The 17,889-nt window shown below is 37.1% G+C and overlaps 1 protein-coding gene across 6 annotated transcripts in view; it reads left to right on the top strand.

The window, feature by feature from the left end:
- The window catches only part of PDE4D (phosphodiesterase 4D), a 1,514,231-nt gene that overhangs the window by 185,068 nt on the left and 1,311,274 nt on the right, over positions 1-17,889 (top strand). The window lies entirely within an intron of this gene.

Below are 17,889 nucleotides of genomic sequence, written 5' to 3'. Positions count from 1 at the left end.
ACACGGATGGATACTCCAATTTTTTTTCTCCTTAGTGAGGTGAGCAACAGGTTCAGATTGGGTAGGGTTGACAGTTCCCTCTGAAGAAGTTTTAGCTGGTGATACCCTGGTCTTAGGGAGGAAGACTGAGAGAATTCTCTGCTGTGACTGACTATGTCCCCCCAGAACATGGCTAAGCCCCTCGACCAGACCCAACAATAGGCTCATGGGAGCCCACACTTTAAATGTCTGTGCTCCAAGCCTCTCTCCCTTCCCCCTGTGGAACCTAGCCCAGTGGGGCAGGATATCCAGCACCTGGGCTGGCTGATTGTGAAGTTTCACCCTGTCCAATGCACATGAGCCACTGTGCTGGTGCTGATAACAGAGTAGAAGTCACTTCAGCTATGCCTGGTGTCTAAAGAGCCCTTTCTTAGGACATGCTGTCAGCAAGGGTTATTAGGATCTAAACTGATACTTTTTGTTGCTGTCCACTGGATGTGGTATTCCTTGGCATCTTTAAAGTGAACCTGGCAGCCCTGGCCGGTTGGCTCAGCGGTAGAGCGTCGGCCTAGCGTGTGGAGGACCCGGGTTCGATTCCCGGCCAGGGCACACAGGAGAAGCACCCATTTGCTTCTCCACCCCTCCACCGCGCTTTCCTCTCTGTCTCTCTCTTCCCCTCCCGCAGCCAAGGCTCCATTGGAGCAAAGATGGCCCGGGCGCTGGGGATGGCTCTGTGGCCTCTGCCTCAGGCGCTAGAGTGGCTCTGGTCGCAATATGGCGACGCCCAGGATGGGCAGAGCATCGCCCCCCTGGTGGGCAGAGCATCGCCACTGGTGGGCGTGCCGGGTGGATCCCGGTCGGGCGCATGCGGGAGTCTGTCTGACTGTCTCTCCCTGTTTCCAGCTTCAGAAAAATGAAAAAAATAATAATAAAAATAAAGTGAACCTGGCACAGATGAGTGATGGACAGTGCCTGTGACTGACTCTCAGCAACCTTCTTGGAGCTATAAGCAATTCAGAGATTGTGGCTTCCTTTGCTGGGCCCAGGTGCACATGCAGATACCAAGCCATACACCTAGGCTGGCTTTTACCTACTGTGGGCCTGAGGGAAGGTCTACAAAAGGCCAAGGTTCTCCGAGCTTTGCCTCTTGCAGACTCTGTCTGCTTGCTGGACTTGGCCACTGAAATAAAACCTCTGGTGGTGTCTAGAACCTGGAACAATTCAGGGATTAGGAAGGGTAGTGGGTGCAGCTCAGCCTCAGGTGTCAGTCTCTCCAGACTTGTTTTTACAGACCTCAGTAAGGTATGGCCCCCTACTGAATCTCCCATGAGGTAGAAGTACCAGTCACAGTCTTGGGAGCCTATGGAGGGGTAGGGCAGGGGAAGCTCCAGCCTCAATGCCAAAAAACTGAGTAACTGACATGTGCCCCCTGCTTCTTGGCCTCTCAGAGCAGCCCAGTCTCCATAGATTGGGACAGGAAAGATTCTAAAGGATGGGGCAGTTGCTTTCCCCCAGGCTGATGCCACTCAGAGGGGACTGCTCCACCCAAGAAAGATGGCAACTGAAGTACTGGAGAATGTCTCAGCACAGGGGTTCTGGTGGCTGTCTCCCATGGGGTCTCCCCCTGGGCCTCCAACTTTACACTCTCCTCATACAACTCTAGTCCTCTCAGCTTTCCCTCTGATGGAGCCCTGAGTAAGTGGTTGTGAATGAGATTTTCTGTGCTGGCCCTTTAAGACAGAGCCTGAGTCTCCAAGAGCTCCATCTCTTTCTTGCAGAAAAGAAATCTTGGCTCTTTTCACTGCCAAATGCTGTATGGGCACCTCTTCTAGGTTCTGGGGCTCTAGGCTTGGGCTCCTGGGCTGGCGCTGAGGACCCACACCTCTCAGAGTGACCCTTTCTGCAGTAAGAGTCCCTCCAGAACTTTAGCTACCACTCACTCCTGGGAGCGGGCAGCCTTTTCCGTGTCTCTGCCCTTTCTACCAGTCTCGGTGTGGCTTCTTCTGTGATCCTTGGTTATAGACTCCTCTTTGTTTAGTCCAAATTTGGCTTTTCAAGATCATTGTTCTTAAATTGTAATCCAATTTGGTCCTGGGAGGTGGCAGTTGGTATGTCTTCCTACTCTGTCACCTCTTGGAATATCCCCCATAGTATGTTTGACAATTCAGTACATATTTATTCATGTGCCTATGGTTTACTTATAAATCAAGGTTTCTTTTCTTTGTTTCAATCAAGTGGAAACAGTTACATTGGCTCTGATTTACCTTTTAAATGTTCACTACAGGTTGGATAGGGTGAATAAAAAATGATGAAATGCAAGTAGCATCAGAGAATGAAAACTAACTAGTAAATGTGATAAATTAAAATTCTGAAAACTACAATATTTCAAAACAACTAAAGAGTTTTTGGGAAATTATTTGAATGGCCTTTAAACAGTCTGTCTTTAGATCCATTTTAACAGTACTATTCTGAGTTAGATTTCCAAAATTGGAAATTGCCTTGGAAAGGAGGTAGAATCAAGTATCATTTAATTAAAGTCTTAGTCTGTAATTTTAATAATCCTCCACAATGTTGATCTCATTAATTTTTTTATTTCGGAGAATTCTGTTTGGATGTGATTGCTATTACATTTCACAAAGCATCACATAAACATATTGATCACATAAAAAAACATGTTTTTCCCATACAATTCCCCAATAAAGATGGGTGTGGGTATTTATTCCATTTCTTTTTTTTTAATATTTAGAAAATATTAGATATATTTAATTATAATGTAATATTAAATATATTTAATAATATTTAAAAAGATATTTTAAGGAAACTAATAGTCAATGCCCAGGAATCTTTTTAGTTACTCTTCAACAGTAATAGATTGGGAAGCTACTTCATCAATTTTTCTCATAAAAAGGTAAAAGGAAGTTGTAGTTATAAATGAACGTGACCAAAGAGAAAGACACAATAACTGGAAAAGAGATCTTCCAAGTCATCAGGAAACTTTACAGTCCTCAGTATATATCATAAAACAAATACCTGTTGTTAATTTGGACCCTGTCATAATAAAGAGGAGACATTTTACAATTTTTCATGTGTTTCAGTGACAACATGATTATGGAAGCTAGTCATAGAAATGAGAGAAAAGGTAATTACTACTTCTATTGGCAATTATAAATAATATTAGTCAATCCACTGACAATATAAGTCTGAAATATCTTTTGTTGAGTCAGAGGAAAAGACCTATTCATCTACATTTTAGAAATAAAATATTTTGTGTGTAGTTTTCTTTGTAATTAAATCTAAGCACTATAATTTGAAGCAGTAGCCTTCATGACCCTAGAGAGAAAAAGGTTGAGAATGTTTAATAGAGTTAAAATGTTGTCTAAACTTGGATTTGTTTGGAAGAAAAATACACAGTAAGAAACATGTATATTGTCTCTGGTCACTCTGGTTGGCTCAGTGGTAAAGCGGCGGCCTGGTTTGTGGATATTCCAGTTCGATTCCTGGTCAGGGCACACAGGAGAAGTGATCATCTGCTTCTACACCCTTTTCTCTCCCCCTATTTTCTCTTTCTTTCTCTTTCTCTTCTCCCCTTGTAGCCATGGCTCAATTGGTTCGAGAACATTAGTCCTGAGTGCAGAGGATGGCACCATGGAGCCTCTACCTCAGGTACTAAAAATAGTTCTGTTGCAAGCATGGCCTAAGATGGGTAGATTATTAGTCTCAGACCAGGTTTGCTGGTTGCATCCCAGTCAGAGTGTATGCGAGAGTCTGTCTTTTTATCTCCCCTCCTCTCACTTGGAACAAAAAAAGAAAAAATGTATCACATTATTTTAAATATATATTACTTTGTCTTAATCTAATCAATAGAGATTCTTGGCATAGTTAAGTGCAAAAGAATGATTTGTATTAAGCATATCAAATTTATCTCAGTCATTTTGTAACTTCAGCTGAAAAATGTTTGGCTTTCAATTTTGTTTAAATGGCTAGTTTGTGTGTGGTGAAGCTAGGCTTTGCTTAGCCCTGCCTAGACTCTGTCAGGATTCTCATAATTCTGTTTTTGTAAACACGTTTTATAAGTCCAAAATGATAGTTATTGATGCACTGCATTATTGGAAATACAGTAAAAATTTTATTTTTTTAATTATAAGTTTTTCTCATTAAAATAGTGTGTTTTTATAGAGAAAGGTATCTAAGCATATAGTTTTCTATGTATATTTGTGGGTATGGACATAAATAGACACAGTTTGATATGATAATTAATATAAGATGTTGAATCCTGCTTTTCTTTCTTTTTTTTTCTTTTTGTATTTTTCCGAAGCTGGAAACAGGGAGAGACAGTCAAACTGACTCCCGCATGCGCCCGACCGGGATCCACCCGGCATGCCCACCAGGAGCGACGCTCTGCCTACCAGGGGGCGATGCTCTGCCCCTCTGGGGCGTCGTTCTGTTGTGACCAGAGCCACTCTAGCGCCTGGGGCAGAGGCCAAGGAGCCATTCCCAGCGCCCGGGCCATCCTTGCTCCAATGGAGCCTCGCTGCGGGAGGGGAAGAGAGAGACAGAGAGGAAGGAGAGGGGGAGGGGTGGAGAAGAAGATGGGCACTTCTCCTGTGTGCCCTGGCGGGGAATCAAACCCGGGACTTCTGCACGCCAGGCCGATGCTCTACCACTGAGCCAACCAGCCAGGGCCGAATCCTGCTTTTCTATTTAGGAATTTATCAGAAACATTTTCCCATGTAACTAAAAACTCTATGCAATATGAATTTATCATAATTTATTTAACAGTTCTTTTATTGTTGGACATTTTCTTGTATTATATACAGATTTCTTAGAAACATCTTTGTGCATACATTTTTATCTGCATTTTGGATTGTTGACTTATAACAGATTCCCAGCTGTGAAGCTGCTAGGTCAGAGGCTTTTTCTATATTTCTATCTAAAAAGACAGTCTCTCTGTGTTCTATCAGTGGAGATATATAATTATGCTTGTCTCATTGTTCACTTATCAGACTTACATATTATAATTTTTATTTTTGCTATCTAAAAGTGGAATATCATTATTTTAGTTTGCATTTCATAGGTGACTGTGGAGGTTAATATTTCAAAACCTATCTTTCATGCTTTTGTCTTCTAGGGTTTTAGAATTTTTCATGATTAACATTATCTCTTTCTTCCCTAAGGATTTTATTCTTATCCATCATATTGTGACATATATATTTTTTTCATTTAAGCATTTACTTTTTAGTTATGTTTTTTATTTTTAATTTGTAGAAATATATTTTAATGCAGTCAAACAATGTTTTTTGACACTGATAATTTTTTGCAAAGAGGTCCTAGGGAAAGTGGAATCTTACACCCGAATCACCTGAATAATAGATATTAATAGTTTAATTGCTAGTCTGGGGCATATAGTTGGCTTTCTTTTTGGAATAGAATTGCTTTAAAACTACAGCTAAAGGGAGGCAAATGGTTAACTTGTTTTCCACTTCCCTGAAAACGTCCAAGACTAGAACCAATATTTTCAGTCTCTAATGAAGGTTGGCAATGCTAATATATATGGTTTGTGGACATGTCAAGATGTTGAGTCACTGCTCGGGTCATTGCTCATTAAAGATGCTGCTCTTTGGACCAATGAGGGACCCAGCAACAGGAGCCTAACAATTTTTGATGCTTTCTCACATCCCTTTAAGGCAGTGCAGAACATTTTGTTTTTCTGAAACTATTCAGGCCTCTTTTCTTCTGTTACAGCACTTAATATTTGTCTATTTGTATTGTTGGTCTGTGCTTTTTTTTTAAAAAAAATAATGGATACATTGGGGGAAAGATCATTTTAAAAATTCATTATGTCTTTGCTATATGTATGTCTATACACTCTCTCATTAGTTATTGTATATCTATTTTTACATGAATCTATAGGTTTTTTTAAAATATGGATTATTCTATTTTGACCATTAACAATTTTCTATTCTTTCACTGTCATTTCTTATTTGGTATATCATTTCTTAATTTTTACTAATCATTAATTTATTATACTCTTTTGTCTCCTTGAGATCTTCAGAATGTGAATCAACTCCAGTCTGTTATGGTTAGTAATCGTCTGCTTCTCACATATTATTTCCTCTGGTGTGATGTGTCTTCTGTTATACTCTTATCTATTGTTTTAAGTTCACCTCCTCCCATCCTACCCATACCATTGGCTACTATGATATGAAATGGCCAGCCATATGAAATAAGCATATATTCTATATGTCTGTATACATTTTACTAAAGCCACTAGTCGCCATCACTCCTCCTTACACATATGAGATGGGTAAATATTGATCTCTTTGTGATTCAACAATCCTCTCTAAACATATCTAGAAATATGTTTCTTCCTTATTAGTAGATTACTGTACCAAGTGACATTTATTTTTCCCAGAACTCCAGAGAGTTATGGTACATTAACCAACTCAATCTAATAATTCAAGAAAAGTCATTTCAGTGACATTAAATTAAAAGATGTACTGCCAAAATTATGGTGTCTCTTAAGTGACATTTTTTTGGGCCAGACTGAAAACCCTAATCTGGCACTAGTTTAGATGGGGTTTCCTGGTTCCTTTCCAGGCCATAAAAATTCCTGTAAAATGGAAGTAACTACACATTTAATTACAGTTTCAAAAATTTGCATTTTTGGATGAAACTTATTTTCTCTTGTCACGGGATAGCCAAAATTGCTACATTGTCTGCTGTTAATTTGCATTTTAGTTGAGCTTTAAACACTTAGCTGGAAGATGGTCCAATTGTAGATTCTATAACCATCTCAGTAATTGGTAGGCAAGAATTATTTTTTATTGCTATTTTAGCCGTAGAGAAGTTAGATCTATAAGTTTGGGAAAAAAAACTGATAACCTTCAAAGCAGGCTCTTCACTCTGGGGCTGTGATCAGAGAAACAGAACAGAAGTTAGGAATGGAGAAATTAGAAGAGACAGATGGTAGGAGATTATAATAATTTTTAGGATCACCCAATGTCTGAAATTTATGCTAGAATTTTTTACCAGTTAGGGCAAAATGTCATGCTTATTTTGAACTCTTCTTGACACAGTTAATGCAGTATACTGGACCTTGAATTCCAGTATGTTTCTTTGGGTCTTCAAGGAGTTTTAGAAGCAGCTTGTGTTAGACTTGTCAGTGTTTTCAGCAACTGACAAATTTTAACATTATAAACGTTTTCTAAAATGTTTTCTTTTAAACTACTCTGGGGAAAGACATGAAAGTAAGATGACTGATTCTTAAATTATCTGCATTTAGAACAACCTTCTTTTAGCTACAAAAACATACTGATGGTGTCTTCAATGTGAGGCAGGGGGAAGATTTCAGTGGGTACAGCAGCTGTTGATTGAAATATAATTATACATGCTCCTTCTATGGTTTCTCTTAGGTGAATCAGCAACTTTAATTTATTATAAAAACAAGCTATCTATAAAATGATTCTGTAGAATTAATTCTCAGGAATACAAAAGTACATACATAACATAATCTAGTGATATGAAATGCCCCAGTGAAATACTCATCCCATTGTGCTTCTCAGTGTTCCTGTTTCAATTACAGTCATAGTGTCAATGCCCCAGTGAAATACTCATCCCATTGTGATTCTCGATGTTCCTGTTTCAATTACAGTCATAGTGTCAATAATGAAGTCAATTTGACATGTGATTGAAAGTAACAAAAATGCTTTATGTCCTCTGGAGAGACTATAAATGATTCTGTGTAAATGAAAAATTTATAAATGAAAGCACATAAAATGCCAGCTATAAACTGCTCAATATGACTCTTAAACTTTATAAAATAAATTTTGAGTGTTGAGTTTTGAGTTCTCTAACTATATGAGAATATCCAGTTACACCCAAGATTTTTTATAATTAGAAAATTGTTTGCATGTTTTACAAATTAACCGTTTTTAGCCCAGTCTTTGTATGTGCTCAGCAATGTGCTATAGGCTATGCATTTATGCATCCTTAGTTTTTGTGTTTTTTTTTTTCCCTGTGTGTAGAGATATGAAAGACCAACAAAAGAGACATGAAACTTTTGGAGGGTGGAAAGTACATTTGAACTTGTGTGTGTGTGTGTGTGTGTGTGTGTGTGTGTGTGTGTTACTGAAGTGAGAAGCAGGGAGCCAGAGAGACAAACTCCCACATGCACCTGACCGGGATCCACCCAGCAAGCCCATGAAGGGGCAATGCTCCACCCATCTGGGGTGTTGCTCCGTTGCAACCAGAGCCATTCTAGCGCCTGAGGTGGTGGCCATGGAGCCATCATCAGCACCCAGGCCAACTTTGCTCCAGTGGAGCCTCGGCTGCGGGGAGGGGAAGAGAGAGGTAGAGAGAGGGAAAGGAGAGGGGGAAAGAGAAGCAGATGGGCGCTTCTCCTGTGTGCCCTGGCTGGGAACTGAACCCGGAATATCCACATGCTAGGCTGATGCTCTACCACTGAGCCAACCAGCCAGGGCCAATTGATTTAAGAATTTAGCCATTTAAAATATTTGAAGGATATACATTAGAGAAAAATCCAGGGAAAAGATAAAAAAAAAATACTTTTGCCTTGGATGGGAACATGAGGCAAGATTAGATTTTGCTTTAAGGAAGAAGTGGCATTTGAGCTGGGTAGGATTTTTATACTCAGAAATGTGAATGTGTTTTTAGAGAAAAGGAGAGAAACTGAATAGTAGCTTATTCTAGATGGAGGGAATTTAATTTAGTTTTCCATCCTATATTTATTGATTGCCTCTTATGTGCAGTCGGTACTAGAAACACGGGGTAAATAAAAACCGTAGTTCTTATCTTTGAAGAGCATATGTATAAGGATTGTGCTAGATGCAAGGGAGAGGCTGGCTCTTGGTGCTCTAAGGCCTGAAGGGGCATCTTTTCCACACAGCAGCACCAGGTTGGGTGGGGTTTATTCTCAGGATTTCTCAACCCACTGACAGCTAGGTGAGAGGCAGTTCAACGCAGGGTGCATTATGTCTGTTTGTAGCCCTTTTTATACTCTTCTTTGTACTAAAGTTATTCATGTATTTATCTTTCCTCTAGACCTTAAGTTCGTGGAGGCCAGAAAGTTAGGTTTTATCATCTTTTTATTCCTTTGTGGTGTCTAGAACCATGCTTTGCATACATGGTGGGCATTAAAGAAGTTGGGATGTAATTAAACTTTGCATTTCTTAAAAAATAAAACAACTTGTAGGGAAGATGGCTATGAGACAGTGTCCTATTCCTTCATATTGTCAGCTTTACTAATTCAGCATGTCACAGTTTTTACAGCTGTGATATGTGGCTGAAGCCAAAGATAGCTAGTGTTGTGTTGAAATCACCTTTGACCCTTGGTATTATTTTTGAACAATGAAGACTGCAAGCATTTTTAAGTTCTCATTGTTTTATGTCTATGCCTTTTCTTATTAAGGGGGGGGGAAAGCTGAACATCAGCTAGCCACTCTGCTCATTTATTTAAAAAAATACATGTTAAAAAAATCACTTTTTACCCCAAAATCACATTCAATTTACATTTATTTCTACCTACAAGATGCTAAGTCAATATTCTGAGATTGTTTAGGAAGCTTTTTATTTTTCTCAGCTGTTAATTACCTTTCAAATACTTCTATAGCTGACAGTAAATGATCTATAAAGTATGTGAGCAAAAATTAGGGCAAACGTTTCATGCTTAAATGGCTGTAATGGCAGTCAGTGTAATGACGGATCATTTAGTGACGTGATATTTTGCTATGGTTTCTACAAAAATATTATTTGTAAGTGTTTTGACACACATCTTACCCTAAGTCTGATAATTTTTAATGTTTTATTTTACATAAACAAGTATCTATATTTCTTGAGAGTATAAAAATCTTTGGAGATCAAATTAAGAAGAAGGATCTATCACTTGGTTTCATTGTTGTCATAAATGGTCTTTGAGAATATTATTTCTTTGGAAACTATAACTTCTATATCTACAATTGCTTACCATATTTCATGAAAATGATATAACTGTATAGCGTCTTCTAGAGTATATATATCTCCTCTCTTTCACTGTGGAAACAGGCTAATTCTACTAGTTCTTAAATAGTTCCTTATGGCACTTTTAAGAATTATCATGTTTCTGGATTTTTGTGACTCAAATTGGTTGAAGCCAAGCCTGAACTCATGGCAAAGGGAATGAGCAAGTGTAGATTAAGCAGGCATTCTGTTTACGTGAAGTTGTTCAACCAAACTGTCTCCATTGACACCAGCTGTTTCTTCAAAGCGTTGTATCTCGTCAGAGACACTGAAATTATTCTGTCCCTTTTACATGTGCTCTCTGAGATGTTTCAGATGCTTTTCAAATCTTGGAACCTGGTGATGACATTTCAACAGTTTTATAAACATACAAAGCCAGTCATGTGGTCTGCTGGCTTTTATTTATAAGTGCATCCTTTTGTCAATGTTTGTACAAATAGGCCAGAAAAAAACTGTCAAGGTCATTTTTATTGCAACCCATCATTGAGAACATTGGAAAATTGTAGGCACCATGTCACTCTATAAACTTGTGTGGAAGAGAACTGGGAATAGTCAAGTAATATCTCTTTGTTTTTACTAAGTGGCATTGTGTTCACACAAGCTTTTTTTCAAGAGGAGCAATGGGGCCCTGGCCACGTAGCTCAGTTGGTTAGAACATTTTTCTGATATGTCAAAGTTAGGAGTTCAATTCCTGGTCAGGGCATATATAAGAATCAAGCAATAAATGCATAGGTAGGTAGAACAACAAATCGATGTTTCTTTCTCTCTTCCTCTCTATCTCTCTTTCTAAAACCAATTTTTATATATATACACATACATATATATATATATGGCAGTGGCATAGAGATATTCCTCTGCTACTCTTTGATTGCTGTCTCCATTCTCTGAAATAATTTCCTTATTCATTAACTCCAGACAGAATTCATTGTTTCCTTCTCTGTAATTTTAGTTTATATCCTTCTATCTTGATTAAAGTAATTTTCTAGTTGTAGAGGGAAACTTTCAACAGGTCCCTTTTATTATTATTATTCTTTTCTTCCCTAAATGTGTATGTAGGCTTTTATAAAAAGTCACATACATAAGAATAGCAGAACCTCTCTTAATCAGTGGGATAACCAATGCTTTCCATTTTCTTGATAAAGTCTACACACTAATGCCTCTGTCCTTCTAGAGTAGAAGGCTGTTTTTTTGTATACCCATGTACTTTGGGTCTCTCTTTTGGTGGTGTATGTTTACTGAGTCCCAAATCTGTTGATGACAGCTGTATTTGTTTTTTTATTATATTATTATTAAGTAAACTAATATAACATATACAAGTAAAGAAAAAATTATTGTATGAAAACTAAGATAGAATGCTAGTCAATTTGCTAAAGAAATATTTAAGCATGTCTGAGCTAGTCATAAAATTTTGGGGAAAATGCGAATGACTAAGAATTATAGATTTATTTATATATTTTTTTGTGACAGAGAGAGGGACAGATAGGGACAAACAGGAAGGGAGAGAGATGAGAAGCATCAATTCTTTGTTGTAGCACCTTAGTTGTTCATTAATTGCTTCTCATATGTGCCTTGACTGGGGGGTACAGCAGACTGGGTTACCCCTTGCTCAAGCCAGCAACCTTGGGTTCAAGCTGGTGAGCTTTGCTCAAACAAGATGAGCCCACACTCAAGCTGGTGACATCGGGGTTGCAACCCTGGGTCCTCTGGGTCCCAGTCCGATGCTCTATCCATTGAGCCACCACCTGGTCAGGCTATAGATTAATTCTTAATTGAGATTGCTTCTCAAGTGTCTAGTTTTTACACTTTATTAAAAGGAAACAAAGCTGGAAGTCAAATATGATGCATAATTGATATGCCTTATGTAAGATGTAGAACATTAGCATATTGGTACAGAAAGCAAAGGTCTTGGCCCTACATCAGGAGTCACAAATTGTGTGCATTTAAATGTTTCTCTAAAGAATGTTTAAAGTATTATTTAATTTTTTTGACTTTGATATATTTATTTGATAAACTGTCCAACTACCTATTTTGAATATGTCAGATAGGAAGGCTTCTTTTTATAAATTTTAAAACAATTTTTATTTATTTTTAGTGAGAAAGAGAAAGAGAGGGACAGGAACATAGATCTGTTCTTGTATGTGCCTTGATTTGGGATCGAACTGGCAATCTCTGCACTTTGGGGCAGTGCTGTAACCAACCAAGCTATCTGACCAGAGAAGAAGGCTTTTAACAGGAGGATAAATTGTCACCAAGAGCAAAAATCTCACCCCTTTACATGTGAGGAAGAAAGGGTTACAGATTCTCATGACTCTGGGTTTTCAATATTCTTATCTGTTTGGATCTGTCTAGAAGAAAGATTTTACGTCAGTTGGTCTCCACAAATGTAAGAGCAATGGCCTGGATGGGGAAGGTGTCTTATTGCCTTAGATTGTCCTGGAAAAAAGCCACGAAGGTCTCTTTTTTATGACACAGCCCATGCCAAAGTAAACCATCCATCATTATAAACCTTCAGCTAAAAGTAAATCACACACTTATTTCCCATATACCACATTTGTATCTTAATTCAAATTTTAATATATAGGGAAGGCCTACGTGCATTGACTACCTAGGAAGCAGTTCAGTGACCATAGAAAGTATCCTTAAAAGTGCTACTTTGTCTCAAGAATCTCTTACTCAGATGATAACACTGTTTTTAAGAGACCATATAATAGCATAAATACAGGCTACCTTATCTTTCATTATTATGCAATTTTATCATCAATTAAAATTCAATTTCAAGATCAAATAAAAGTCATATTAATAGGTCCTTATATGCCATAACATAGCACCTGAGCCAGAATAAGTGCTGGATATATGTAGAAATAATAATCAATAAAAAAGAAAATCCAACTGTATGCTGCCTACAGGAAACTCATCTAAGTAACAAGGATAAAAACAAATTCAAAGTGAAAGGCTGGAAAACAATACTCCAAGCAAATAACATCCAAAAAAAAGCAGGTGTAGCAATACTCATATCGGATAATGCTGACTACAAGACAGGAAAAGTACTCAGAGACAAAAATGGCCATTTCATAATGGCTAAGGGGACACTGAATCAAGAAGACATAACAATTCTTAATATATATGCACCAAACCAAGGAGCACCAAAATATATAAGACAGCTACTTATTGATCTTAAAACAAAAACTGACAAAAATACAATCATACTTGGAGACCTCAATACACCGCTGACGGCTCTAGATCGGTCATCCAAACAGAGAATCAACAAAGACATAGTGGCCTTAAACAAAACACTAGAGCACCTGGATATGATAGACATCTACAGGACATTTCATCCCAAAGTGACTGAGTATACATTTTTCTCCAGTGTACATGGATCATTCTCAAGAATTGACCATATGTTGGGCCACAAAAACAACATCAGCAAATTCAGAAAAATTGAAGTTGTACCAAGCATATTTTCTGATCATAAAGCCTTGAAACTAGAATTCAACTGCAAAAAAGAGGAAAAAAATCCCACAAAAATGTGGAAACTAAACAACATACTTTTAAAAAATGAATGGGTCAAAGAAGAAATAAGTGCAGAGATCAAAAGATATATACAGACTAATGAAAATGACAATACGACATATCAGAATCTATGGGATGCAGCAAAAGCAGTGATAAGAGGGAAGTTCATATCACTTCAGGCATATATGAACAAACAAGAGAGAGCCCAAGTGAACCACTTAACTTCACACCTTAAGGAACTAGAAAAAGAAGAACAAAGACAACCCAAAACCAGCCGAAGAAAGGAGATAATAAAAATCAGAGCAGAAATAAATGAATTAGAGAACAGAAAAACTATAGAAAAAATTAATAGAACAAGGAGCTGGTTCTTTGAAAAGATCAACAAAATTGACAAACCCTTGGCAAGACTTACCAAGGAAAAAAGAGAAAGAACTCATATAAACAAAATCCAAAATGAAAGAGGAGAAATCACCACGAACACCGTAGATATACAAAGAATTATTGTAGAATACTATGAAAAACTTTATGCCACTAAATTCAACAACCTAGAAGAAATGGATAAATTCCTAGAAAAATACAACCTTCCTAGACTGAGTCAAGAAGAAGCAGAAAGCCTAAACAGACCTATCAGTAGAGAAGAAATAGAAAAAACCATTAAAAACCTCCCCAAAAATAAAAGTCCAGGTCCTGACGGCTATACCAGCGAATTTTATCAAACATTCAAAGAAGACTTGGTTCCTATTCTACTCAAAGTCTTCCAAAAAATTGAAGAAGAAGCAATACTTCCAAACACATTTTACGAAGCCAACATAACCCTCATACCAAAACCAGGCAAGGATGGCACAAAAAAAGAAAACTACAGACCAATATCTCTAATGAATACAGATGCTAAAATACTAAACAAAATACTAGCAAATCGAATACAACAACATATTAAAAAAATAATACATCACGATCAAGTGGGATTCATCCCAGAATCTCAAGGATGGTTCAACATACGTAAAACGGTTAACGTAATACACCATATCAACAAAACAAAGAACAAAAACCACATGATCTTATTAATAGACGCAGAAAAGGCTTTCGATAAAATACAACACAATTTTATGTTTAAGACTCTCAACAAAATGGGTATAGAAGGAAAATATCTCAACATGATAAAGGCCATATATGATAAACCATCAGCTAACATCATATTAAATGGCACTAAACTGAAGGCTTTCCCCCTTAAATCAGGAACAAGACAGGGTTGTCCACTCTCTCCACTCTTATTTAATGTGGTACTAGAGGTTCTAGCCAGAGCAATCAGACAAGACAAAGAAATAAAAGGCATCCATATCAGAAAAGAAGAAGTAAAGGTATCACTTTTTGCAGATGATATGATACTATACATCGAAAACCCCAAAGAATCCACAAAAAGACTACTAGAAACAATAAGCCAATACAGTAAGGTCGCAGGATACAAAATTAACATACAGAAGTCAATAGCCTTTCTATATGCCAACAATGAAACAACTGAGAAGGAACTCAAAAGAATAATCCCCTTCACGATTGCAACAAAAAAAATAAAATACTTAGGAATAAACATAACAAAGAATGTAAAGGACTTATATAATGAAAACTATAAACCATTGTTAAGGGAAATCGAAAAAGATATAATGAGATGGAAGAATATACCTTGTTCTTGGCTAGGAAGAATAAATATAATCAAGATGGCTATATTACCCAAAGCAATATACAAATTTAATGCAATTCCCATCAAACTTCCAATGACATTTTTTAAAGAAATGGAGCAAAAAATCATCAGATTTATATGGAACTATAAAAAACCCCGAATAGCCAAAGCAATCCTAAAGAAAAAGAATGAAGCTGGGGGCATTGCAATACCTGACTTCAAACTCTATTATAGGGCCACGACAATCAAAACAGCATGGTATTGGCAGAAAAATAGACACTCAGACCAATGGAACAGAATAGAAAGTCCAGAAATAAAACCACATATATATAGTCAAATAATTTTTGATAAAGGGGCCAACAACACACAATGGAGAAAAGAAAGCCTCTTCAATAAATGGTGCTGGGAAAACTGGAAAGCCACATGCAAAAGAATGAAACTGGACTACAGTCTCTCCCCCTGTACAAAAATTAACTCAAAATGGATCAAAGATCTAAACATAAGACCTGAAACAATTAAGTACATAGAAGAAGACATAGGTACTCAACTCAGGGACCTGGGTTTTAAAGAGCATTTTATGAATTTGACTCCAATGGCAAGAGAAGTGAAGGCAAAAATTAATGAATGGGACTACATCAGACTAAGAAGTTTTTGCTCAGCAAGAGAAACTGATAACAAAATAAAAAGAAAGCCAACTAAATGGGAAATGATTTTTTCAAACGACAGCTCAGATAAGGGCCTAATATCCAAAATATACAAAGAACTCATAAAACTCAACAACAAACAAACAAACAATCCAATAAAAAAATGGGAAGAGGATATGAATAGACACTTCTCCCAGGAAGAAATACAAATGGCCAACAGATATATGAAAAGATGCTCATCTTCTTTAGCTATTAGAGAAATGCAAATCAAAACGGCAATGAGATACCACCTCACACCTGTTCGATTAGCTGTTATTAGCAAGTCAGGTAACAGCAAATGTTGGAGAGGCTGTGGAGAAAAAGGAACCCTCATACACTGTTGGTGGGAATGTAAAGTAGTACAACCATTATGGAAGAAAGTATGGTGGTTCCTGAAAAAACTGCAAATAGAACTACCTTATGACCCAGCAATCCCTCTACTGGGTATATATCCCAAAAACTCAGAAACATTGATACGTAAAGACACATGCAGCCCCATGTTTATTGCAGCATTGTTCACAGTGGCCAGGACATGGAAACAACCAAAAAGCCCATCAATAGATGACTGGATAAAGAAGATGTGGCACATATACACTATGGAATACTACTCAGCCATAAGAAATGATGACATCGGAACATTTACAGCAAAATGGTGGGATCTTGATAACATGATACGAAGCGAAATAAGTAAATCAGAAAAAAACAGGAACTGTATTATTCCATACGTAGGTGGGACATAATAGTGAAACTAAGAGACATTTATAAGAGTGTGGTGGTTACGGGGGGGAGGGGGGAATGGGAGAGGGAAAGGGGGTGGGGAGGGGCACAAAGAAAACAAGATAGAAGGTGACAGAGGACAATCTGACTTTGGGTGGTGGGTATGCAACATAATTGAACGACAAGATAACCTGGACTTGTTATCTTTGAATATATGTATCCTGATTTATTGATGTCACCCCATTAAAAAAATAAAATTATATATATTAAAAAAAAAAAAAAAGAAAGAAATAATAATCAAGTTTCCAAACTGCAATATTCTGTACTTTTGTTTGACAATTATAACAGAAATATGTCTCCCTAAGACGAATTTCAGTTTTACTATATTGATTTGTTGGATTTTGTTTCATTTTTCCATTCATTGCACTAGCTCTTATAGATGATACTGTTCATTTTAATGTGGAGATGTGACTGCATTTTATTCATGCAGTTTCTTACAACTGGCTGAATAAGAAACAGATTTTTTTATTGTCAGTAGTGAGCTTGATTCTGTGCATATGAAATCCACGTCATCCTTTTCTGCAGATGGTTGCTCATGGACCTTCATTTGACTTCTTCCAATATAACAACAGCCCAGAGGTAAAATTATTCAGATAGTGTAGCCACCCTGGGAGACCTGGCACATTTTGCAGATCCTGCTGTGATACAAGCCGCTCAACCCAAGTCTTTTCTATCTTATTTCTATATTATAATTCCCATGAGGTAAAGTGTTAAGCTACATTAAACCTCTTACAGAGAAATTTGAGTTCATGATGTGTAACTCTTAGTAATGGTAATTAGTATAATCTCCTTTTTGAATTTGCTAACTGATATTTGGAAAAAAAAATGTTACCAATTTTTTCATTTCTATTTAAATACTTAAGACCAAAAACTTTTTCATAGAGCACTTAGTGTACTTCTCACAAAACTTTGTAAGTGGCTTTGATGGTATGCAGAATTATGTCAAAAGATCAGGATCAGACAGCTCATGAAACTAAGAACATAAACATAATTTATAACACTTATAAGAAAAAAAGTTCATATCTTGAATTTCAAAGTATGAATAAAGACCAAAATTGAAATTGTTGCAGTCAGACATCTCCTATGTATCAATCAAAGTTTTGGAGAAAATATAACTAAAATAAGACAAAATATTGGTAGTGCAATCCTAATATAAGAGAGGAAGACTATGTTAGGATGAATCCACCTGTATAGATATCTCTGAATCTATGAGCACAATATGTAGATAGTTTTAGAAAAGATGGTGGATTG

This window comes from Saccopteryx leptura, chromosome 1 (genome assembly GCF_036850995.1).
Source record: "Saccopteryx leptura isolate mSacLep1 chromosome 1, mSacLep1_pri_phased_curated, whole genome shotgun sequence".
In the NCBI taxonomy this organism is placed as follows: domain Eukaryota; kingdom Metazoa; phylum Chordata; class Mammalia; order Chiroptera; family Emballonuridae; genus Saccopteryx; species Saccopteryx leptura.
Note: the sequence above shows the minus strand (reverse complement) of the source record. Positions and strands in the feature narration are given on the sequence as shown.